This window comes from Artemia sp. Qi Xiang Cuo, chromosome 2 (genome assembly GCF_049724085.1).
Source record: "Artemia sp. Qi Xiang Cuo chromosome 2, ASM4972408v1, whole genome shotgun sequence".
NCBI lineage: Eukaryota > Metazoa > Arthropoda > Branchiopoda > Anostraca > Artemiidae > Artemia > Artemia sp. Qi Xiang Cuo.
The window spans coordinates 67,790,390-67,811,083 of record NC_142795.1 but is presented as its reverse complement, the minus strand read 5'-3'; positions in this window follow the sequence as shown (position 1 = coordinate 67,811,083).

Genomic DNA, 20,694 nt, shown 5'->3' with positions numbered 1-20,694 from the left:
AACATGGTCAATACCACTGAAATTTTCTGTCTTAATAATAAGTTTTTTAAAACCAAGAACATCACGTAAATTCTCATTGAGGAAAATTCTTTCATTCTCAAATGGATTGGTAATATAAATTCTCCTTTGTTCCGTCGAGTAATTGAAAGTGAAACCACCTTTTTTTTCGACTTGCAATTTTTTTGTTGATAACTCGACACAGTTCATGCATGTTATTGTATTCCCTGTAGGAGATGTTAGCAATAGGGTACTGATTAGAGTCAAAAGTTGCCTTTGCACCTTCATCGCCGAATTCAAACGGTTGTATTTACATTTAACATTCACGGTCCGTTATCATGATTTACTATGTATTTCTGAGACTGACATAGACAATGACTCCTTCCCACACGACGGCAAATTTGAAGTTATGAGAAAATTTTTTCAAAAAATCATTGGTCGTGTCTAAGTAGGTGTGGAGAGGATTGGTAACGTTGGACCTGAATGTCAAATAAAAATCATGGTGCTTTGTCAGTATCTTCAATACCAATCCAAGAATCAAAATCCGAGTTGTATCCTAGCCATCGAACAAGTAACTGTTTCTTACCCCTGCGACTACGTGTCTTTAATATCTTTTCAATTTGATAGATTTCACTGGCATTTTTAACTTTTTGTAATTCATAGTCATAAAAGCCGCCGAGAATCTCTTCATCTTTGGTATCACGCAAACGATAAGTTATGGGTTTAGTGTCTAGGATTTTTGCCACCTTAAAAAGTTCAGTGGACCACAAGTAATTCCCCTTTTCAAAAAACATTAGTTGTTCTATTAATTCGAACCGTATCACCAACATTGAATTTATTCTTCTTCTTCTTCTTGACAGCCGACGATTCATTGGAATACTGTTTAAGAAAGGTGTCAATTGTATCATGAACAGAATGATGAACTTCCGTTGGCGTAGAGTTGGACAATGATCGATGAGGTCGTTGATTATAAATCAACATGATTTTATCAAGATCACGAATAAAAGCCGATATATTTTGCAATGTACAATATCTTGAAATTAAAAGTCGAATACTTCTTATCAATCGTTCGTCCAATGCAGCCTTTATAGGACTGTGACTATGATACAGCAGTGTACTATATTTTTCTAGTACTTTTGCAACATGGGGATTAACAAATTCACTACCGCGATCCGTTTGAATTTTTTTATACGAATCCTGTTCGAGAATACTTTCAATTGCCTGAGCAACTTCAACACCTCTCTTTGATCGCAATGGAATTGAATATGCATAACGACTATAAACACTGATTGCAAGTAAGATGTACTTGTACGGTGTATTGTGACGTCGTTGAAGCTCATCTAGAGTCAGGAGATCTGCTTGCATTATATGCAATGGGTAAAAGGCTTTAGTTTTTCGATATTGATTGGCACGAAGTCTATGATTTCTATGCAGAGTGCAACTTGATTCATTCTGTAGATAGTCTTGTACATTTTTAGTGGGAACACCAGTGACTTTGGAAAGAGTTGTGGGGGAACTTAAACTCCCCACCTCACCAATATTTTCATAAACACCTTTCAAAACTTCAACCATTTTGAACGTAAACACGGTGTGTAACGCCCACTACCCTTTTGTATACTGGCTGTTGGTGCTGGTGATGATGATGACTTGATACGTCTTCCCTTTTGTCTATCTATCTGCGGTGTGCTAGTATTTTCCAAAATTGATTTAAAATCTTCTTCTTCAAGTTCATTTTTTAATGGTGTCAATGTTGTTGTTGATGATGATGATGACGATGATGCATGTTAATTTAATTTTTTTAGAATTTGTCTATTGCCAATAATACTTTTGTGGAAGTTTAATGTATTTAGAAATTTGTATAGATGAGTGTCAAATGATAATAGTCCTTTACGATTTGTAAACATATCATAGATTAAATCAAGTAGATTATAGCTCTTGCCCTGAATTATAATCCCTGCCCCATTGCTCTCAACTTGAATGTGATCACTGTCCAAGAGATAGGCTAGGAGTCGTGTTATTTTTTCGCCCAATTTTTTGGGCCTTATATTTAAAAATTTAATTAAAATAGAATACCATTCGTCCTTCTTAAATTGTGTTCCAGCAGCAGAATCCTGTGGGGATGATTCTTTTTTGGGGTCAGCAGCAGTGGGCTTCGACCAATAAGACTTGTGTTTGTCCACTCGGCAAAGTGCATCTTGAAGTAAAAGCAGTTTTTTATCATCCTCAATATTTTCATTGTCAAGGAATTTACTCAGATTTTTCTCAAAGTGTTCGACGGGTGAGAGAGCGAGTTCTATTGGAGTCAATTTATAGGGTTTTGCCATTCTCTCTCTCTTTAGAGAAAACTGTTTACAAGTCCTGCAATTATTGGCAGTAAAAATGTGAAAAAGCTACCGCCCGCCTGAAGAAGTCGTTTCCTCTTGAAATTATTTCCTTTATTTTTATATGCCAATTTACGTAAGATGGAATGATGTTTCTTTGCCTGTTGCTTAACTAATTATGGCACTTGAACATTAACCTTGGTCAAATTTAAACAAAGTTTGGATATTAGATTAATGAAATCATTGTCAATACCATGTTTGAGCATGGTTTTCCTAAGTGGAGATTTGGAACTGCTTAGAAGTGAAAACAGATGTATATTGTCGCGTCGTTTATTCACTATCATGATAGAGACTAATAGGTCTTTTTAGTGTTCACAGGGAGATATACTGTAATTTCGTTGTCGAAAAAATCTGTGACTACGCTCAAATCATAGGCGGTATTTTTATTAAGATCCAATGTGATGTAACCATAGGGTTTATGAGTTGCATGATTGTTCGCGGATAGCAAAACATAGGAGGCGTCTTTGTATTTTTGTCTGTGGAGAGTTCAGCGTAAGATAGAATTACTAACAATTCTATAGATGATATAGTAGGTGCAGTTCAATGCAAGTGTTCGCATAAATTTGATCTGATGAAAGAGATTGTGTAGAACAAGAGTAACAGAAATCTGTTCATGATGAGAGCGAACAGTGAACAGTTGTAGCATTTCCTGGGACCATTGTTCAATAGAATCAGCCAGATCGTCAATGATCAACCAAGAATTTTGTTCAATAATGTTGAAAACATCAAGTCCCTGCATGAAGTGTATCTGAATGAACCTTATCGTGGCAGCAATCGCTTTTATTTCATCATATTACTCCTGCCATATACTATAGCACTAGAAGATTTTTCTCGGCTTTACCGCACTCATCTTATAGCAATTTTTAATTCTTTCTCTTAAGAGTGTTGTTTTTAACGATATTGACGGTCCAAACAGAAACTATCTGAATGGTGTTTTAAATTTATACATGTTCCCTTCAATAGTTCACCTGGACAACTAACCGTAGACTATGGCTGTCTGATGACTAAATAATTTCCCTATTACTACTACTACTCCGTTCAAGAATAATAACGAGAAGAAGAAGAAGAATAAGGAATAATATTTTCTTTTATTATATACATAAAAAAGGTGACAATACTTTAAATAAAAAAAATACTACATTGAAAAAGGCACATTAAACATTAATAAAAAAAAATACACTTTTTTTTAATTTATTTATAATAAAAAAAAAAACAACATTTACATAACCACTATAAAAAAAAACAAAAACTTAAATAAATACACTTTTTTTTTTTTTCTGTTTATTTATTTATAAAAAATACAACATTTATTGGACTAATGTGCACTTGAAATATAATACACTTTTACTTACAACATTTTAAATTTTGGGGTCCCCCCTCCCCCGGGGGGGGGGCCCTGGGGCGGCCGGGGGCGGGATGCGCCGGGCGCCGGGGGCCCGCTGCGGGGGGCCAGGCAATAAATACAGTCAAATTATATGCCGGGCAAACACACACACACACACACACACACACATTTAAAATTTATTTGTAAACAAAAAAAAAAGAATTAAAAAAAAAAAACCTAATTAACCAAAAAAAACCTCCCCCCCCATTTAAACTTTTTTTTTTTTTTTAGTGAATTTATTTTAATTTTTTTAGAAAGATTTTTCTTATTTAAAATTTAAATTAAAAACGGGCTGTAATTAAAAAATTACCGTTTGGCAAAACATTAACACCAACCACAAGTAAATATACTTTGTCCGATATGGCAGACATGGCGTTTTTCTCAACTCTAACTGTGTAGTTTTTAAATTGTAAATTGCGAATCGCCATGACTTTCGCCCTTGGCCCTAAACTACGTTCCACAGAGTTTCTATAGACACTCATGTCGAAATTATTTTTTACAAAGTGTGTAGATACCCCCTTGCAAACTTGTTTGATATCCTTGCCGTGCGTTTCCACACAGTATACCTTCGGTCCCGGAAACACACCACTGGATATCAGATCGCTACCCGTTTCAGATTTTAAAATTAACAATTGATTTGGGGCCTGGCATTTCACTAGCTCTGGGTAGAGGGATTCGTCCCAGTTATTGTAGTCCATTCGTGAGCTAATGTACTCGCCATTTTCCAAATCATTCAATAGATTTTCAGTTTTGTCTTTTAACAGGAGTGAATCAGTGTCCCCGTAATACACTTGAAATTGTCCCTCAATCGGCCACTGTACCTTGCATACATTATAATAAAAGGACAACCTGATTTTATTGTATATCTCATTTATTTAACTTCATCACTCAATATTTTTATTTAATAAAATGTTTATTTTCTTGAGTTGTAGGATCACCATATTATAGTCTATTATCGTGAACGATGTGAAGTTGGGATTCGCAATGATTCGAGAATAATCTTTGGTGCTGGTTACAACGTCAAATTGATTTTTGTGTCTCTCGTTCTCGCACATTTTACCAAAAGCTGAGTTCAAAATTAGTTTACAGACCTCCTTTTCAAACTTCTTTTTCGCTTGTGAACGCTTACTGACAATGGTGTCAATAAACGTTTTCATGTTATGCTTTTGATCAAATTGGAGGGCTCTATGAATCTTTGTAACCTTAAAACCATTGGACACCATCCATTTCAAGAGCACGTGATGAACAACGATATTCTGTTTCGGGTTGAGATCGGCAATTAGTTTTTGTTTTGAAGGTACCCAATGCATACTCCCGTCCTCTACTAAAGATAAATTGTAGGGGCTCAGAGAGTCCCTACCCACCGGTCTATTTATGCACGGAAAAACAAAGTCCTTTACCGAGTCATGGATTTCCATGAGTATTTCACCGTCAATTTCAAAAAACCATCCCTGTGCCCCATTCTCCTCAACGCTAGCAATGTCAGGGAAATTCGAAGAACACGGATTGTCAAGCCATTTATAATTGCCACACGGCAAACAGTAGTGAGACATTGCCGATGGGCAAAGAAAATTCATATCCAAAAAAACTGCGTCCGACTTTTCGTCGGTGTGCTGTCCACTCGGATCAGTTATCAAGATGTGATCTCCTTGAAAAACATACCCCTTCCTTGATGTTCTAACTACAAACAGATGCTTGTACACAACCGTGATCATACTAATTTCTTAATTTCGGATTTTAATTATCAATTCCATAAACCAAAGGGAAGTTAAAAAATTAAAAAACAAAATCCAACCCAAAGTAATCATAGATTTTATCCTCATTTTTACACACAATATCCAGAAGAGTGAGTACGTCACTGGCCAAGTAAAGTTTACAATAATCCCACCCATTTTTACATCCGCCCTTTGTCCAAACCCTCTTAGCAAATTCCTAGTCGGTAGTGGTGCACTCACTCTCAGTAAGAGAATTGTAAAAAGCTTCAATGGGCGGTAGTGACACCTCATCTAGCCTCGAGCCAGAGTTGTAATAATCATATGGATATATACCCTTACACGTTAATAAATCATACATTTCATCATCGGGGCCGCGCTGTTTGAGGAGGGGGAAGCTATCAAAATTGTCACTTTTCTGCACCTGAATCACTTGACTTAAAGATTTGTGGAAGAAGCTGAAAGAGTCTAAAAAAACGGATTTTATTCAGGCACGTGTTGCCCTTGTTAACTGTTTTCCACATGAATTATAGCAGCAGTAGCTTCTCCGATGATTTGGGTATGATATTATATGAAAAAGAACCATCTATCCACGCGTCATCTACAACTCCTCCCTTGGAACTGCGGGCCAACGCCGGAAGAACAAACTTTAAGTCGTAATTGGAATTTTGTATAAAAACAGGTACGAAACATTGATGTCTAACGTTTAAATTGCATAACTGATGTGCTAACCCTCTAAATTTACCCCCTCATGATGTAACTTCCTGCCTCAAATGATCATGGTCAATCACCTTCCTCCTCCCCCCCGTCCCTACACCATCATCAAATTCTCCCTTTCAAACCCAACCTATTTTACGATTTTTAATGGCCACTATGTCATCTGGTGATAGGACCATAGGGTAGTTTGTATAACGAAGGCGCGAAATTGCACCGTTCACTGTTTTGACTAGACTGACCAATGCCGAGCGCATGCAGTCTTCACCGTCACTCAACATCTCCACTACCTCCAGCACGTGCATGGTATTATTGGAATCTCGTTGCGCGTGCGCGTAAGAGATCCCTATGACTTCATGTATTTTAACATGATTTGAATTTGATGGATCACACACGTCTGTCAGTTTAACCTCGCAGTTGAAAGCAATCTTATTGCTCTGCAGGAGCGTGTTTTAAATTTTTTAAAACTCAATATCGCTCTCTATCTGCTTACCATCTCCACAGCCTGGTATCCATTACGTTTACAGTGTTTCATATGATGCTTTAAATTTAAATCAGAGTGAAATCTTGAGAGACATGTTGGACAGTAATAACATACACCACCTCGCCCCTTTTTACCCTCACTTAGAACCCTACTAATATCCGTAATTGGATTGAAATGACCAATTGAATCGGAGTCTGTGGGTGGGGTGTATAGAAGCCACACCCAATTTTCTACTGATTCAATTGAAGGAGCCCGCACTGGAAATAATACACCCTTCTTATCGTAACGCTGACCCTCTTCAAATTCTGTCTCATACTGTAGCACCGTGACACCAATTTTTAAATATGCATTAGCCCGCTCAAAAATATCTATTCCTTTTAGTGTCACGGGGAATTGATCATTTAAACAATTAAAATCTACTTTTGGGAACTTTGAACCCTCCCTACCACTAACTGCCATTTTATCCAACTTTTTCTTAGTGGCATCTATTCGAAGGGGTCTGTATGCCACAATTAAAAACGCATACTTGAAACACTGCAGCCTCGTATCGAAACAGATTCGTTGTATCCCCCTACACCCCTCTAAATCTGAATGATATTTTAATTCAATTGCCCTCCCGCCCCCCTGCCCCCCTCTTACAATAAAATCCTTTTTAAACCTACACATTTTAAAATTTAAAATGTATATAAATAAAACCACAGATAAACGAACCCCCTCGTTATAATTGTACCACGTACTTTGAATACTATTATACCAAATTATAAAAAACACCCCATAATTTGATAAATTCAGGTGTATTGCCAACATCTCTGTGCGGTATGCAAGTATTTCGAATAAATCTCACCCGCACTTTAATTGAAAAAAAATATTTTTAGTGCTATTGATGCTTTTAAACTGACCCCCACTCCCCAAACCCCCCTGTTTTGTTCAAGAATGGCTCGAATCTTATCAGTATATGAATGTGTAATGGCCAGGGGATCTGTTATTATATCTCCCGACACTAGAGAGTTGAAAGGGTCACCGAATTTGGTGCTGTAGACTAATGTGTGATGCAAGGCAGAGCTGGAGAGAAAAAAATCCGGAAGAGGGGATACTGTTGCTGTTGTATTACTACTACTTCTATCTATAGCATTAAGTGGAGCGGTGGGGGGTGACAGAGAATTATCAACAACACCACTCCCAGTCTGTTCAATCATATTGGAGGGATGTGGCATGAGGTCCCCCAGCACATATTCCAAGGTGTTTGGGGACAATTGGTCAAGCCAGCCTGTATTGTCCTCTAATGTAATTTCGTTATGAGGACCCGGTTCAGATTTACTTGTAACATCATCATCTAAATATTCGCGCATGAAACTATCTGTCCACACCGGATCCTCAACCATGTCAATATCACAGCTTAAGTCATCCAGGCTGGCCATTTCCCCAAAAACATCGTTAAGGAAGCCACTTTCCCACTCCATATTCTCTAGGACCAGTGTAGGTTCATCCTTGAACTCTGCTGGTGGTGTCAGAATTGGTCCTGTAAATGTAGTTGCCTCATCACTCACTGGTGTCGCTGGTGGTGCTTCTATATTTTTAATCTATAGAAAAAAAAAAAGTTTTATTTTTATGTAAATTTTTTTATAGTTAATAAACTTTGTCAATTTCTCATAGCCATTGTCCCACTACCATCACCATCACCTGAACAATTAAAAGAATAAGAAAAAAAAAAGTTAAATTGTCTTATGTCTTTCATAATGTCAACTGAACATGTTAAAAATATATTTTTTTTTTTTTTTAGTCGGGAAATTGTAGTCCTATTGTTAGAAAAAATTAATGGTTTTATTCCAAAATTTTTTTTTTTTAAATAAAAATGCAAAATATGAGTCCAATTCGATTGTTTGAGCCCCGCTACTATCCTAAGCTCCTGCTGACGCTAGCTTCAAATATTGAACTTTGTATCTTTAAAAAGTATAAATACCACAAAAAGGTATTTTTTTAAAAATAGGGGGCAAATTCACCTTATATCTCAATGGTCAACACAACAACCCTACCCCCCTGCTTAATATAGCAACTAATATTTAAATTTTTTTTTTTTTAAATTATAAATTCAAAAAAAATGTTTTTTTTTTTTTTTTTTAAAATAGGGGGAACATGCCCAGTATTTCTAAATTGTCACCACTACAATCCTACGCTCCTGCTGAATCTAGCTTAAAATATTTAACTTTTTATATTTAAAAATTATAAATGTCAAAAAACTGTATTTTTTTAAAAATTGTGGGGCACGTGCACACACTACTATCCTAAGCTCCTGCTGAAGATAGCTTCGAATATTGAACGTTGTATTTTTTTTTAAAAATATAAATTCCACAAAAAGTTTTTTTTTCAATATTAGGGGGGGCAATTGCTACTGATATCTCAATTGTCACCACTACTATCCTAAGCTCCTGCTGAAGCTAGCTTCGAATATTGAACTTTGTATTTTTTTAAAGTATAAACCTCATATGTCGGTGGTTGATGATGCTACCTTCTCAATAATCCGTATTTTCCTGTGTCTTTTGGCAACGGATTTGTTTGAAGTTGACCTGGGTTGAATAAATGCTTGTAAGAGAAAGACGAACTATTGTCTCCATCCATGTAAACAATTAAAATGCTGGGTGGTCCTTTTTTTAGACCTCCACCTCATCTCCCCCACAATCGGGGAGGACTCGTGGGACCCGGGAGCTTCCTTCGATGTAGGAGGATCGATACCCGTTCGAGGGAGGGGGATGAGGTATTGGCATTCACAACACTGTTCAAATAGAACAACCTCAAATTCTTTTTCGTAAACACCTAAGTGTTTCAATGAAATGATCAAAAACGGCTTCACCCAAATAATGCTTCCCAACATTACCGCGAAGACATATTTCGAAATTATCAAAAAAACCTTGTTCCCTGTGTAAATTGCTTATTGAAGATATACATCTTGGTATTTAAAGTCCAATTTGCATACGACCCTACTTAGAATTCGTATCGGATTGAAAGGCGATGATAGATCTGATAAGTATAGCGGATTTATTAAAATGCATTAGGCACGAAAATACCAGTCTAGAAGTGCGCGTTAACTGTATAGGAGCAATTTTTTTCACTTTCGTTTTTTTTTTCAAAAATTTAGTTTTTTTTTGTCTAAAATGAAAAATGCAATATAAAACAAAATATTTATAAGTTAAGAGGTAATGTTTTTTTTTTTGTTATAGAAATGCATGATAATCATTCCTTTATATATATCGCTAATTTGGTTAATGAAAGAAAATTAAATAGCTTAAAAAACAAATTTTAAGTTTTTAAAAAGCTATGCCCCTGAGAAAATTTTGTCTTATTTTTTGAAAATAGGGGTAGAAAAAAAAATATGTATATACTTACAAATTCCGATTGGACCTCTATATCTGAACTCCTTTGTAATACTTGAGGGGGGTAAGGTCACAATCTTCAGTAGGTTGAGCTGAGGCATTATATAAGGCAGTCCACCCCCTTTTCAAGTTCTTTCCAGCTGATATGGAGCTAACACGGGGGTCAGAGGTCCCTGTCATTAAAAGATTCGAAGTCATTGGCTTGTCTTGTGTAGTTATAGTATAGAATTTGATAACTGAATGTCTTTTAGATTGAATTATTACAACTTCGCTATATCGTGCCCTCTTTTCAGAAGGGGGGGTATTGCATGTGTCAACTTCCTTGAAAAAAAAAAATGCATTTTAGGTTTGGGAAAATAATTCATTTTATTTTAGGCATTTAAATTAGTGCAAAACTTTTTTTTTTTTTAAATATAGCTAATAACTTTTTTTCAAAAACAAACCTAAAAATGTTAACTTATAATTATAAAAATAACACCATAAATTCATACGGGTCATGAAATATTTTAAAAAAAATCATCACTAAAAAACAACTGATCGTTATAAAAAAAATCACACTGTAATAAAAAAGGAATATTTTTTAAAAATTAATAAAATAAAATAATAAAAATTTTATTATAATACCAATTTACCGATCTAAATATAATAACTTTTTTTTTTTTTTCAAAAAAATACTTAAAACGGCCGCTTATATTTTTAAAAAAATCACACAAAAACTGAATACGAGCCTGTAATTATTTTAAAAAACATCCATAAAAAAAAAAAAACACTGTTATTTTTAAAAAAAAGCCCAAGATATTTATAAAAAATTAATATTTTTTAAAAATTAATAAATTAAAAAATAAACATTTTATTCAAATACCAAATTACCGAACGAAAAGCTAAGAACTTTTTTTTTAAAAAAAAAAAAATATAAAAGACACATTTATACCGATAAAAAAAAATCACACCGTAAATGCAGACTGGCCTGGAAGTATTTTCAAAAACATTCCTAGAAAAAAAAAACCACTTATATTGATAAAAAAGGAAAATTTTGTAAAAATTAATAAATTAAAAAATCAAAATTTTATTATAATCAAAAATTACTGATCGAAAATCTAAGCACTTTTTTCAAAAAACATCTAAAAGACCACTGATATTGATAAAAAATCACACCGTAAATTTAAACCTATAAGAGACTTAGAGGTTTTTTCAGCTCCTAAAAACAACAGGCTTCTAAGTGTATAAGTATCCCTTAGTTCTAGTGTAAGGAAAGAATTTCTTCCTTAACTTAATGACAATTTATTTTTAATAATGATAATATTTTTTACTCACCAGAAAAAGGTTATAATTATCCATTTTTTATATTTAAATACAACAAATGCTATCTCTAATATACACGATTCGAAACTGATGGAGAATAAAATATGGAAGCTTATTATATAAAAAAAATAATAGTCGATTAAAAAAGAAGAGACCCCGTTTTTTTTAAATAAAAAAAAAAAGACATTGAACTTTGAAATTGCGTCGTCCCTAGAGTGTAAAGACCTACAGACCTGTTTGTACGCAAATGACCCTGGTAACCATACAATTACTTGAAAACTTACACACATACCCGCTGCCTCAGGCGTAGGTTTGCGGGTAGGTTCTCAAGTAATTGTACGGTTACTACTATAGTGTCTTACCTCATCATCAAAATTTCACTTCATATACATAAAAAAAGAAAACACAGCATTCATATACACAAATCTTTCAATCTTTGCTTTTGGAACAGATTGCTTTCAGAGGGGCCACATAATGTTTTTTAGAATAGTGAAACCTTATCTGATTTTGTAGATTCTAGGCAAATACCCCCCCCCCCGCGGAAAATACCCCCGGAAAATACCCCTCCCCCTGAGGAAATTACCCCCCTCGGAAAATACTCCCCGGGAAAATACCCCCCGCAGAAAATACCCCCCATGAAAAATATCCCACCGGTAAATACCCCCTCTGAAAATACCCCCCCCCCCAAAAAAAAAATAATAAAATACCCCCGTTGAAAATAAGGCTTTCCAAAGTTCAGAATTTCATTAGAATTTTATTTTTTTTAATTTCCGTACGGGAGAGGAATTTTGGAACCTGTGTGTAATGCACCATTCACTCGAGTTTACGCTGTGCAAAATTCGAGAGCACACCGTTTTTTTTTTTAGTTGCTTCGTTACTTTAGAAATAAATTTGCACTATAGATTTGCACATTAGGGGGGGGGGGGTAAGCATAACAGGTCTGCATGCAAAATGTACTTTATACACTTATTCTGCATATTAGATAGACAGATAAATAAGTATATTTTAAAGCCAAATATACGGCCAGGAACAAAGTAAAATATCATAAATGAATATAATGAATGGGGGGGGGGTTTACCCCCCCCCCAAATGCCCTCCCCCACGAAAAATACCCCTCCCCACAGAAATATCCTCTGGACAATCCAATCCTGGCGAAGATTTACCCCAGACAATTACCCTTAACATCCCCACGCGTAAAATTAAATCGGCAAAGAGAAAGCGAGACATATAAAAAAATTTCGTATATGAATTTTTGCAAATTCACCCAGCGTAAAATTTCTTCATAAAATTTCATTTCCTAGAAACTATTTAAAATTTTCCCGGCATAAAATTCGTCCTCCCCTCCCCACCCGAAAAATGTATGCGTACTTCCCAATAACGAATAAAATAAATAGCGATTTTTTTAACTTAAAAACCTTTCCCTAGGGGCTATAGGGGGTCCTTTGATTACCAAGATGAGGTTTATCAGGCTTTCAATTATGCTGAAGAAAAAAGCTATCTCAAAATTTTGATTGGACGATTTTGGGAAAAAGTGACGTGGGAGCGGGCCTAGTTGCCCTGGAAATTGAAAGATCTAGTGTCGTTTCAAATAGTCGAAAGTGACTGAAGGGCAACAACACCCCCTCCCCCTACACGCCTATCATATCCCCAAACACTTAAATTAAGACTACTACAAACGCGTCAGCTCTTTTTATTGCAAATATCCTAGTGTTGGGCCCACATGCTTGACCCAACGATTCGACTTATTTAGTCCCCGGTTGCATAAATTTCACTTTGGCAGAAACCGTAATGCTTACGGGTCGGCATTTATGTTTGTTCAAATAACACTTAAATGAAACATTACATTTACTTTATACTAGTATGTTTCTTTTTTTGATTTTTTTTTAGTTAACAAAGTTTCCAGATGCCTCGCTATTCTTATGTAATTTTTTTAGTGGCCGTATACCTAGAAAAAATCATTTTCTGACTTAAAACTGTCCAAATACTTTACTCCCTGGGGAAAATACCCCCCCCCACGGAAAAGAAGGTTTTTCAAATTTGAGAATTTTATTTGAACTTTATTGTTTTAATTTCTGTAGGGGGAAGGAGTTTTGGTACTTGTGTGTTATGGGCAACTCACTCAAGTTTACGCTGTGTAAAACTCAAGAACAAAACCGGTTTCTTCGTTAGTTTTTTGCAGCTTAGCGCAAGACAAGACAAAGAAAAGTGACAGAATATATGGGAAATATATAATTTGGGCTATATATTTGCATATAAGGGGGGCGGGTAAAGTAGTTGGATAGTTCACTCAAGTTTACGCTGTGTAAAACTCAAGAACAAAACCGGTTTCTTCGTTAGTTTTTTGCAGCTCAGCATATAATAGTTTTTTGCAGCTATATAATAACTATGTCTTTTAGGATGACTTAATCCCCCAAATCCCCCCGGGAAGGGCTGAAAGTTATAAGCTTTACCCAATGTTTACATATAGTATTGGTTATTGGAAAGCATACAGAAGTTTTCAGGGGGGATTTTTTTCTGGTTGGGGGGAGGGGGGGGTCCGGGGTTATGTGGGAGGATCATTCCATGGAGGAAGTTTTCATGGGGGAAGGGACAGTGTTATGAAGGGGGCGCCGGATTTCCCACCATTATTTAAAAAACAATCAGAAATTAAATAAAAAAAAGTTTCAACTGAAAGTAAGGAGCAACATCAAAACGTAAAACAAACAGAAATTATTACGTACATGATTGGGTCTGCCTCCTAGTCAATACCTCGCTCTTTAAGCAAAGATTTTTTAGTACTTTCATAAGAGCTATTTATTCTAATTAACGGCCTTTGTGATTAAGGGGTCATTTTTAAAGAATCGGAAAAAATTCGAACTTTAGCGTAAAGAGCGAGATATTGACTAGGGGGGTATGTTCCACGGGGGGGGGGGGTATTTTCCGGGGGGGTATTTTCCGCGTGGGGGGTATGTATTCGCCGGGGGGGGGGGGTAAACGCCGGCCACCGATTTTGTATAGGGACATATCTGCAGCAAACTGTATACTTTGTTCTTAGTTGTAACTTCATGACCTGAATGGCTTCAATCCTTCTTTCTTCAACCTATTTTGCTTTTCAGCCTTAACTTGACTCATCCAAGAAAAAATTATTTCTAAGTCTGTGTTCAAATGCAGCAGGAACAGGGTTATCAACGTTTATGTCCATGAATATGTCCCCTGAGCACCCAAAAATGCGACATTTTCAGCCAAATTATGTCTATATTCTGTCTATAATATGTTCATCTTGAAATCTCAGAAACTAGTTTTTTTTTACCACTTGGGTTTTTGATGAAAACACATTTCATAAGCCTTTTTCGAAACAGCCAATCAACATCAAATATAATAAAAACGAAAAAAGAATCATTTAACACATCCATATAGAATAAATTTAATATGAAAGCACAAAACTCATAAAAACATGTAAACTATAAAAAAAAACTACACGTAGAAGCTCAAGGCTCATCATCCACTAATAATACCTTTAGACAGGCATGGTTGGCATGAGGGTTAATCTTTTCACTTCCTTTGGTAGCTTTTTGCCAATCAGAATACTTTTTGGGTATGTCATAAAACACAATCCTGGAGTCAAGTGACGTTCCAGGATGCCACAAAAGTTGGGTTGCCTCCAATCACTTTCGAATCTTAGAAAGGGCACTTGAATTTCCAATTTCCAGCCAAATGATCTCTTTTTGAAGTTTCTATGACAACTCTCTCCTTACAAAATGCCTTGGTCAGAAAAAAACAAGAAAAAATAAATAAATAATACATTGTGCCCACATTGTTCTTTATTTCTTGCTAGGTGCAGTGGACACAGGGGTGTAGCTAGGCTTTTAAGTTTGGAGCAGGAATGTAAAGAATTTGTTGACAAAATCGTCCAGTATGTTGACAAATGGAGACACATGAGCTAAATTTTCAGTATACACCCCTGACTGGACATAATGGTTTTAATCAATTGAATCTTGGATCTATCACCCATGCAAGTGAACATTCATTAAATCAAACTCTATGGTTTGTTTTATTCTTTTTAGTTGTTTTGGTAGAAGTTGTATTTAGCTATTTTTTTTTTTCTGCTTTCATGGAGGACTTATTCTTTGGAAGCTTTTTAGGGGCCAAGTTAATGACCTTTCAGGCTTTTTTTTCAGGTGAATACACGTGGGTACTTGGGCACTATATGGGCCTTTACAAGGAAACCAGTCACGAAAAACCCGTTTTTGACGGGTTAACTGCTATAGATTAATACAATGATACCGTGGTTTTCATTGCGCATAAGATATTTAAACTGTTATTTTTTGGGGTTTAGGGGGGGAAGGTACCAAGGTTAGGTTACGCATTTAATATAAGCTATGCTTTACCCCCACCCCCCCTTATGTGCAAATATATAGTTCAAATTTGTTTATAAACTATTATATATTAATCCTATTTTATTTCATTAGCATTAACCAAACTTGACTTTTTAGAAAGGCCCATGACTTTTTAGCATTAACCAAACTTGACTTTCTAGAAAGGCCCATATAATGCCCAAGCACCCACACGTAAAATTGTGAATGAAAATTTTGAATATGACGAGGGGGGGATCAGGATCTTAGAAATGACTAGGTGGGGCATGACCCCAAATTTATTAGGAACCACTGTTCTAAATGATGAAATTGTTTCTGTGAGGTTGCTTGTTTTGGGACCCGTTGGCCCGTTTTTGCAAAGACAAGACTGTGGCTTCAGCGAGACTGATTGGAGACGACTGATTTTTATTAGAGCTGTCTTTTCATAAACCTTATAAAATAAATAAATACGTTAAAAAATCTAAAATTTTAAACTTATAAATGATATTTATTTTTTAATTTATAAATACTTTATAAAAATAAATATGATTTCCTAGAAAGGTATGTTCTGAAAATAAGCTTTATCTACAAAATAACTTTCTTATGGAGTTGTCTTAATTATTTGTAATATCTCCCCTAAGTGGTTCAAATGAAGAAGCAAGCAAGTGGACACTGCTGATTAATTGCATAAAGAGTTTTGTATAAAGAGTACTTAAAAACTTTCAAAATTTATCCAAAGCGATTTTCGAGTCCTTGAAAGCTAACTAAATATGTCGTTCAACTAGTGAATTTTTGTTATTTACTGTCATAGTAAATAACTTGAGTTTATTCTGGTAGGAAACTTGAATTTTTTTGTATATAATTTGTTTTTCTCTTCATGGTGCTCATAATTGGCTGATTTAGAAGAAACAAGGAAAAGAAAGAAAATAAACAGTTCAATCCAACAGCTAAAAACATGCATGGTAAACGTAGACCGTCTTTCGATAGAAAGAAGCCTTCTTACATATCGAAGGGTTAACTGTCTGCATCAGTGTTGCCAACGCTTTGAAATAAACTGTACCAGTTTTCCGATTAAAATTATACCGCAAAAAGTAATTTGTATCATCGCAACAGCAGGTTAAAAATTTGCCATAACAATAAGAAAATTTTCAATAAACTAAAACTTGGAACAATAATTTGGGTCAAAAAGGAGCAAGTAAAATCTAAATATTTCGGGAAATCTGATTGTACCAAAAAATTTCCAAATGTACTACACTGTGCCAGGATCTCTAGCTTATACCAAAAACGGTACAATTGTACCGCGTTGGCAACGCTGGTCTGCATATCAGGCAAGGAGGTTATTTCCTCGTATATAATTCAGTATTTATTGCTGATAAATGACATTCATTAAATCAAACTCTATGGTTTGTTTTATTCTTTTTAGTTGTTTTGGTAGAAGTTGTATTTAGCTATTTTTTTTTCTGCTGTCATGGAGGACTTATTCTTTGGAAGCTTTTTAGGGGCCAAGTTAATGACCTTTCAGGCTTTTTTTTCAGGTGAATACACGTGGGTACTTGGGCACTATATGGGCCTTTACAAGGAAACCAGTCACGAAAAACCCGTTTTTGACGGGTTAACTGCTATAGATTAATACAATGATACCGTGGTTTTCATTGCGTATAAGATATTTAAACTGTTGTTTTTTGAGGTTTAGGGGGGGGGGTGGCACCTAGGTTAGGTTACGTATTTAATATATGCTATGCTTTACCCCCACTCCCCCTAATGTGTAAATATATAGCCCAAATTTGTCTATAAACTATTATATATTCATCCTATTTTATTTCATTAGCATTAACCAAACTTGACTTTCTAGAAAGGCCCATGACTTTTTAGCATTAACCAAACTTGACTTTTTAGAAAGGCCCATATAAAGCCCAAGTACCCACACGTAAAATTGTGAATGAAAATTTTGAATATGACGAGGGGGGCATCAGGATCTTAGAAATGACTAGGTGGGGCATGACCCCAAATTTGTTAGGAACCACTGTTCTAAGTGATGAAATTGTTTCTGTGAGGTTGCTTGTTTTGGGACCCGTTGGCCAGTTTTTGCAAAGACAAGACTCTGGCTTCAGCGAGACTGATTGGAGACGACTGATTTTTATTAGGGCTGTCTTTTCATAAACCTTATAAAATAAATAAATACGTTAAAAAATCTAAAATTTAAAAATTATAAATGATATGTATTTTTTAACTTATAGATACTTAATAAAAATAAATACAATTTGCGATTTCTTAGAAAGGTATGTTCTGAAAATAAGCTTTATCTACAAAATAACTTTCTTATGGAGTTGTCTTAATTATTTGTAATATCTCCCCTATGTGGTTCCAATGAAGAAGCAAGCAAGTGGACACTGCTGATTAATTGCATAAAGAGTTTTGTGTGAAGAGTACTTAAAAACTTTCAAAATTTATCCAAAGCGATTTTCGAGTTCTTGAAAGCTAACTAAATATGTCGTTCAACTAGTGAATTTTTGTTATTTACTGTCATAGGTTTATTCTGGTAGGAAACTTGAATTTTTTTGTATATAATTTGTTTTTCTCTTCATGGTGCTCATAATTGGCTGATTTAGAAGAAACAAGGAAAAGAAAGAAAATAAACAGTTCAATCCAACAGCTAAAAACATGCATGGTAAACGTAGACCGTCTTTCGATAGAAAGAAGCCGTCTTACATATCGAAGGGTTAACTGTCTGCATTAGTGTTGCCAACGCTTTAAATAAACTGTACCAGTTTTCCGATTAAAATTATACCGCAAAAAGTAATTTGTATCATCGCAACAGCAGTTTAAAAATTTGCCATAACAATAAGAAAATTTTCAATAAACTAAAACTTGGAACAATAATTTGGGTCAAAAAGGAGCAAGTAAAATCTAAATATATCGGGAAATCTGATTGTACCAAAAAATTTCCAAATGTACTACACTGTGCCAGGATCTCTAGCTTATACCAAAAACGGTACAATTGTACCGCGTTGGCAACGCTGGTCTGCATATCAGGCAAGGAGGTTATTTCCTCGTATATAATTCAGTATTTATTGCAAGGGGCTTTTCTTGCTCTATTATTGTGTGGTAGGGCGTATGAAGCCTGAAAAATACTTTCATATCTTGTACTGCGTCATCAATTAGAAAACTTATTAGCTTCTGAGGTTGGTTTGTGCATCACGCTTGATTACGGTTTCCTGTAAACATTTGATGGAAATACTGAAGGTATTTTCTTTTAACAAATTCTCGTGTGCATTCTTTATTTGCTGATTGACCTCAAGATAAAACACTGCTACTGCCTGAATTAGCTCTTGCAATACCTTCCAAAACTCGGAAGGCTTCCATGTCCTCCAAGTCTTTCTCTGGTGATTGAATGTTAAATCAGTAGAATTTATCATTTAATATCGGTTTAAGGCGTTGCCGCAAAGCTAGTAAAAATTAATTTTGTTTCTTGTGGTTTTCGGTCATGGCAATTTCAATGGTTCACTTTTTATTTCGATCTGACGCCATATTCAAGGGGTTACAGACTCTGAATCGGTACAAAAAAAGGATTTTTATACACTAACTAGCATTTTTAAAAACACATTTTTAATTTTTGGTTGCTATGGGCCGAGGTTCGCTCTTTGCTAGGTTGCAGCTACCGATGCAACCATGATTATATTGCATAGTATAGCTTGTATCTGCTAATAAAATACTTAACTAAGCAAATAACAATTCCATTTTCTATTGCAGACCATTGCCCGATGAACAAGTCCATGCTCCCTGTACGTTATCACCTGCTATGCATTCCACCTTGGACGATAACAAAAACGATGTTCCAGCCATACTGGGCACTGGTGTTGATGGTGACCATACAGAAAGTTTACATCTGATGAAACACCTTCTTTTGGATGAGGTAGATGTGGAGACATTTAATGAGATTCCTGCTCCACTAAATATTAAGCAAGTGATAGTACCAGCTGCTCCTCACTTACCACCCAAACTTCTTAATCTGCCTTTGACCGAATGTTCAAAACACGACAGGCCAAGAAATCTTCCTGCAGATGAACAAACTAGGGGTGTTTCTGGTACGCCAATAGATCTTAGCATGACTTTCCATCCTGGACGAAAAAGAGCCAAAAGTGGGGAAGAAAAGATAACGAGACAAGTTGAAACATCCATTCAATGAATCACCTCCTTCTGAACTATTATGTCATGGTTTGAACTTTTCGTAAAGTCTACAATTACATGGACATTAAACTATGGATCGAATGTTACTAATGGTCATTCATTGGCAAAGCTGTATCCAGGAGGGGGAGGATTAATGGGTTTCAACCCTCCACTCCCAACATTTTTGTACTACATGTAAAAACGCAACGAAAATGCATTTAAACGCACATATGGTGCTCTTTTTCTCCATCCGGCAATGTCGAACCTTAGAAGTCCTAGAGCTGTTTAAGGAATCACTTGAAAGCTAATGCTTATAAACATGGTCTTCTTATACAGTGGTCTTTGTTAGCACTAAAGTAAAATTCAATTTTCCACAAAAAAACTATATTTTTTTTAGCTATTTCCGAATTATGTCCAATGACACCATGCTTGATTATATGATGTCAAGACATCATGCTAAAATATCTGCGAACAGAATAAATATTTCCAGCAATATTTGTAAGGACAATAGCTTCACCAACATTATGGCTATGCTTCGGTCTTTAATAGGTTCTGGCAAAGAAGAAAACGAAAGCTTTTTCATAAGTTAAAATAAAATCACATTTCCAGCTGTAAATAGAATCCATATTAACTCATATAATATTCATTTAAAAAAAACCACAATCCTTATTCAGCTTCTTCAATATTCCTCCTTTCACACCCTTATCTAAGTTAGCTGGGGCACTCATATCGGCGTTTCGCGGGTTGAACTATATTTATTTTGCTGAATTACGCGGTGACGTAATTGCGTCAATATCCTGGGGGAGTGAGGGCAAAGCTGGAGCCAATTTTCCCAAATCAAGTGAAAATAAAAA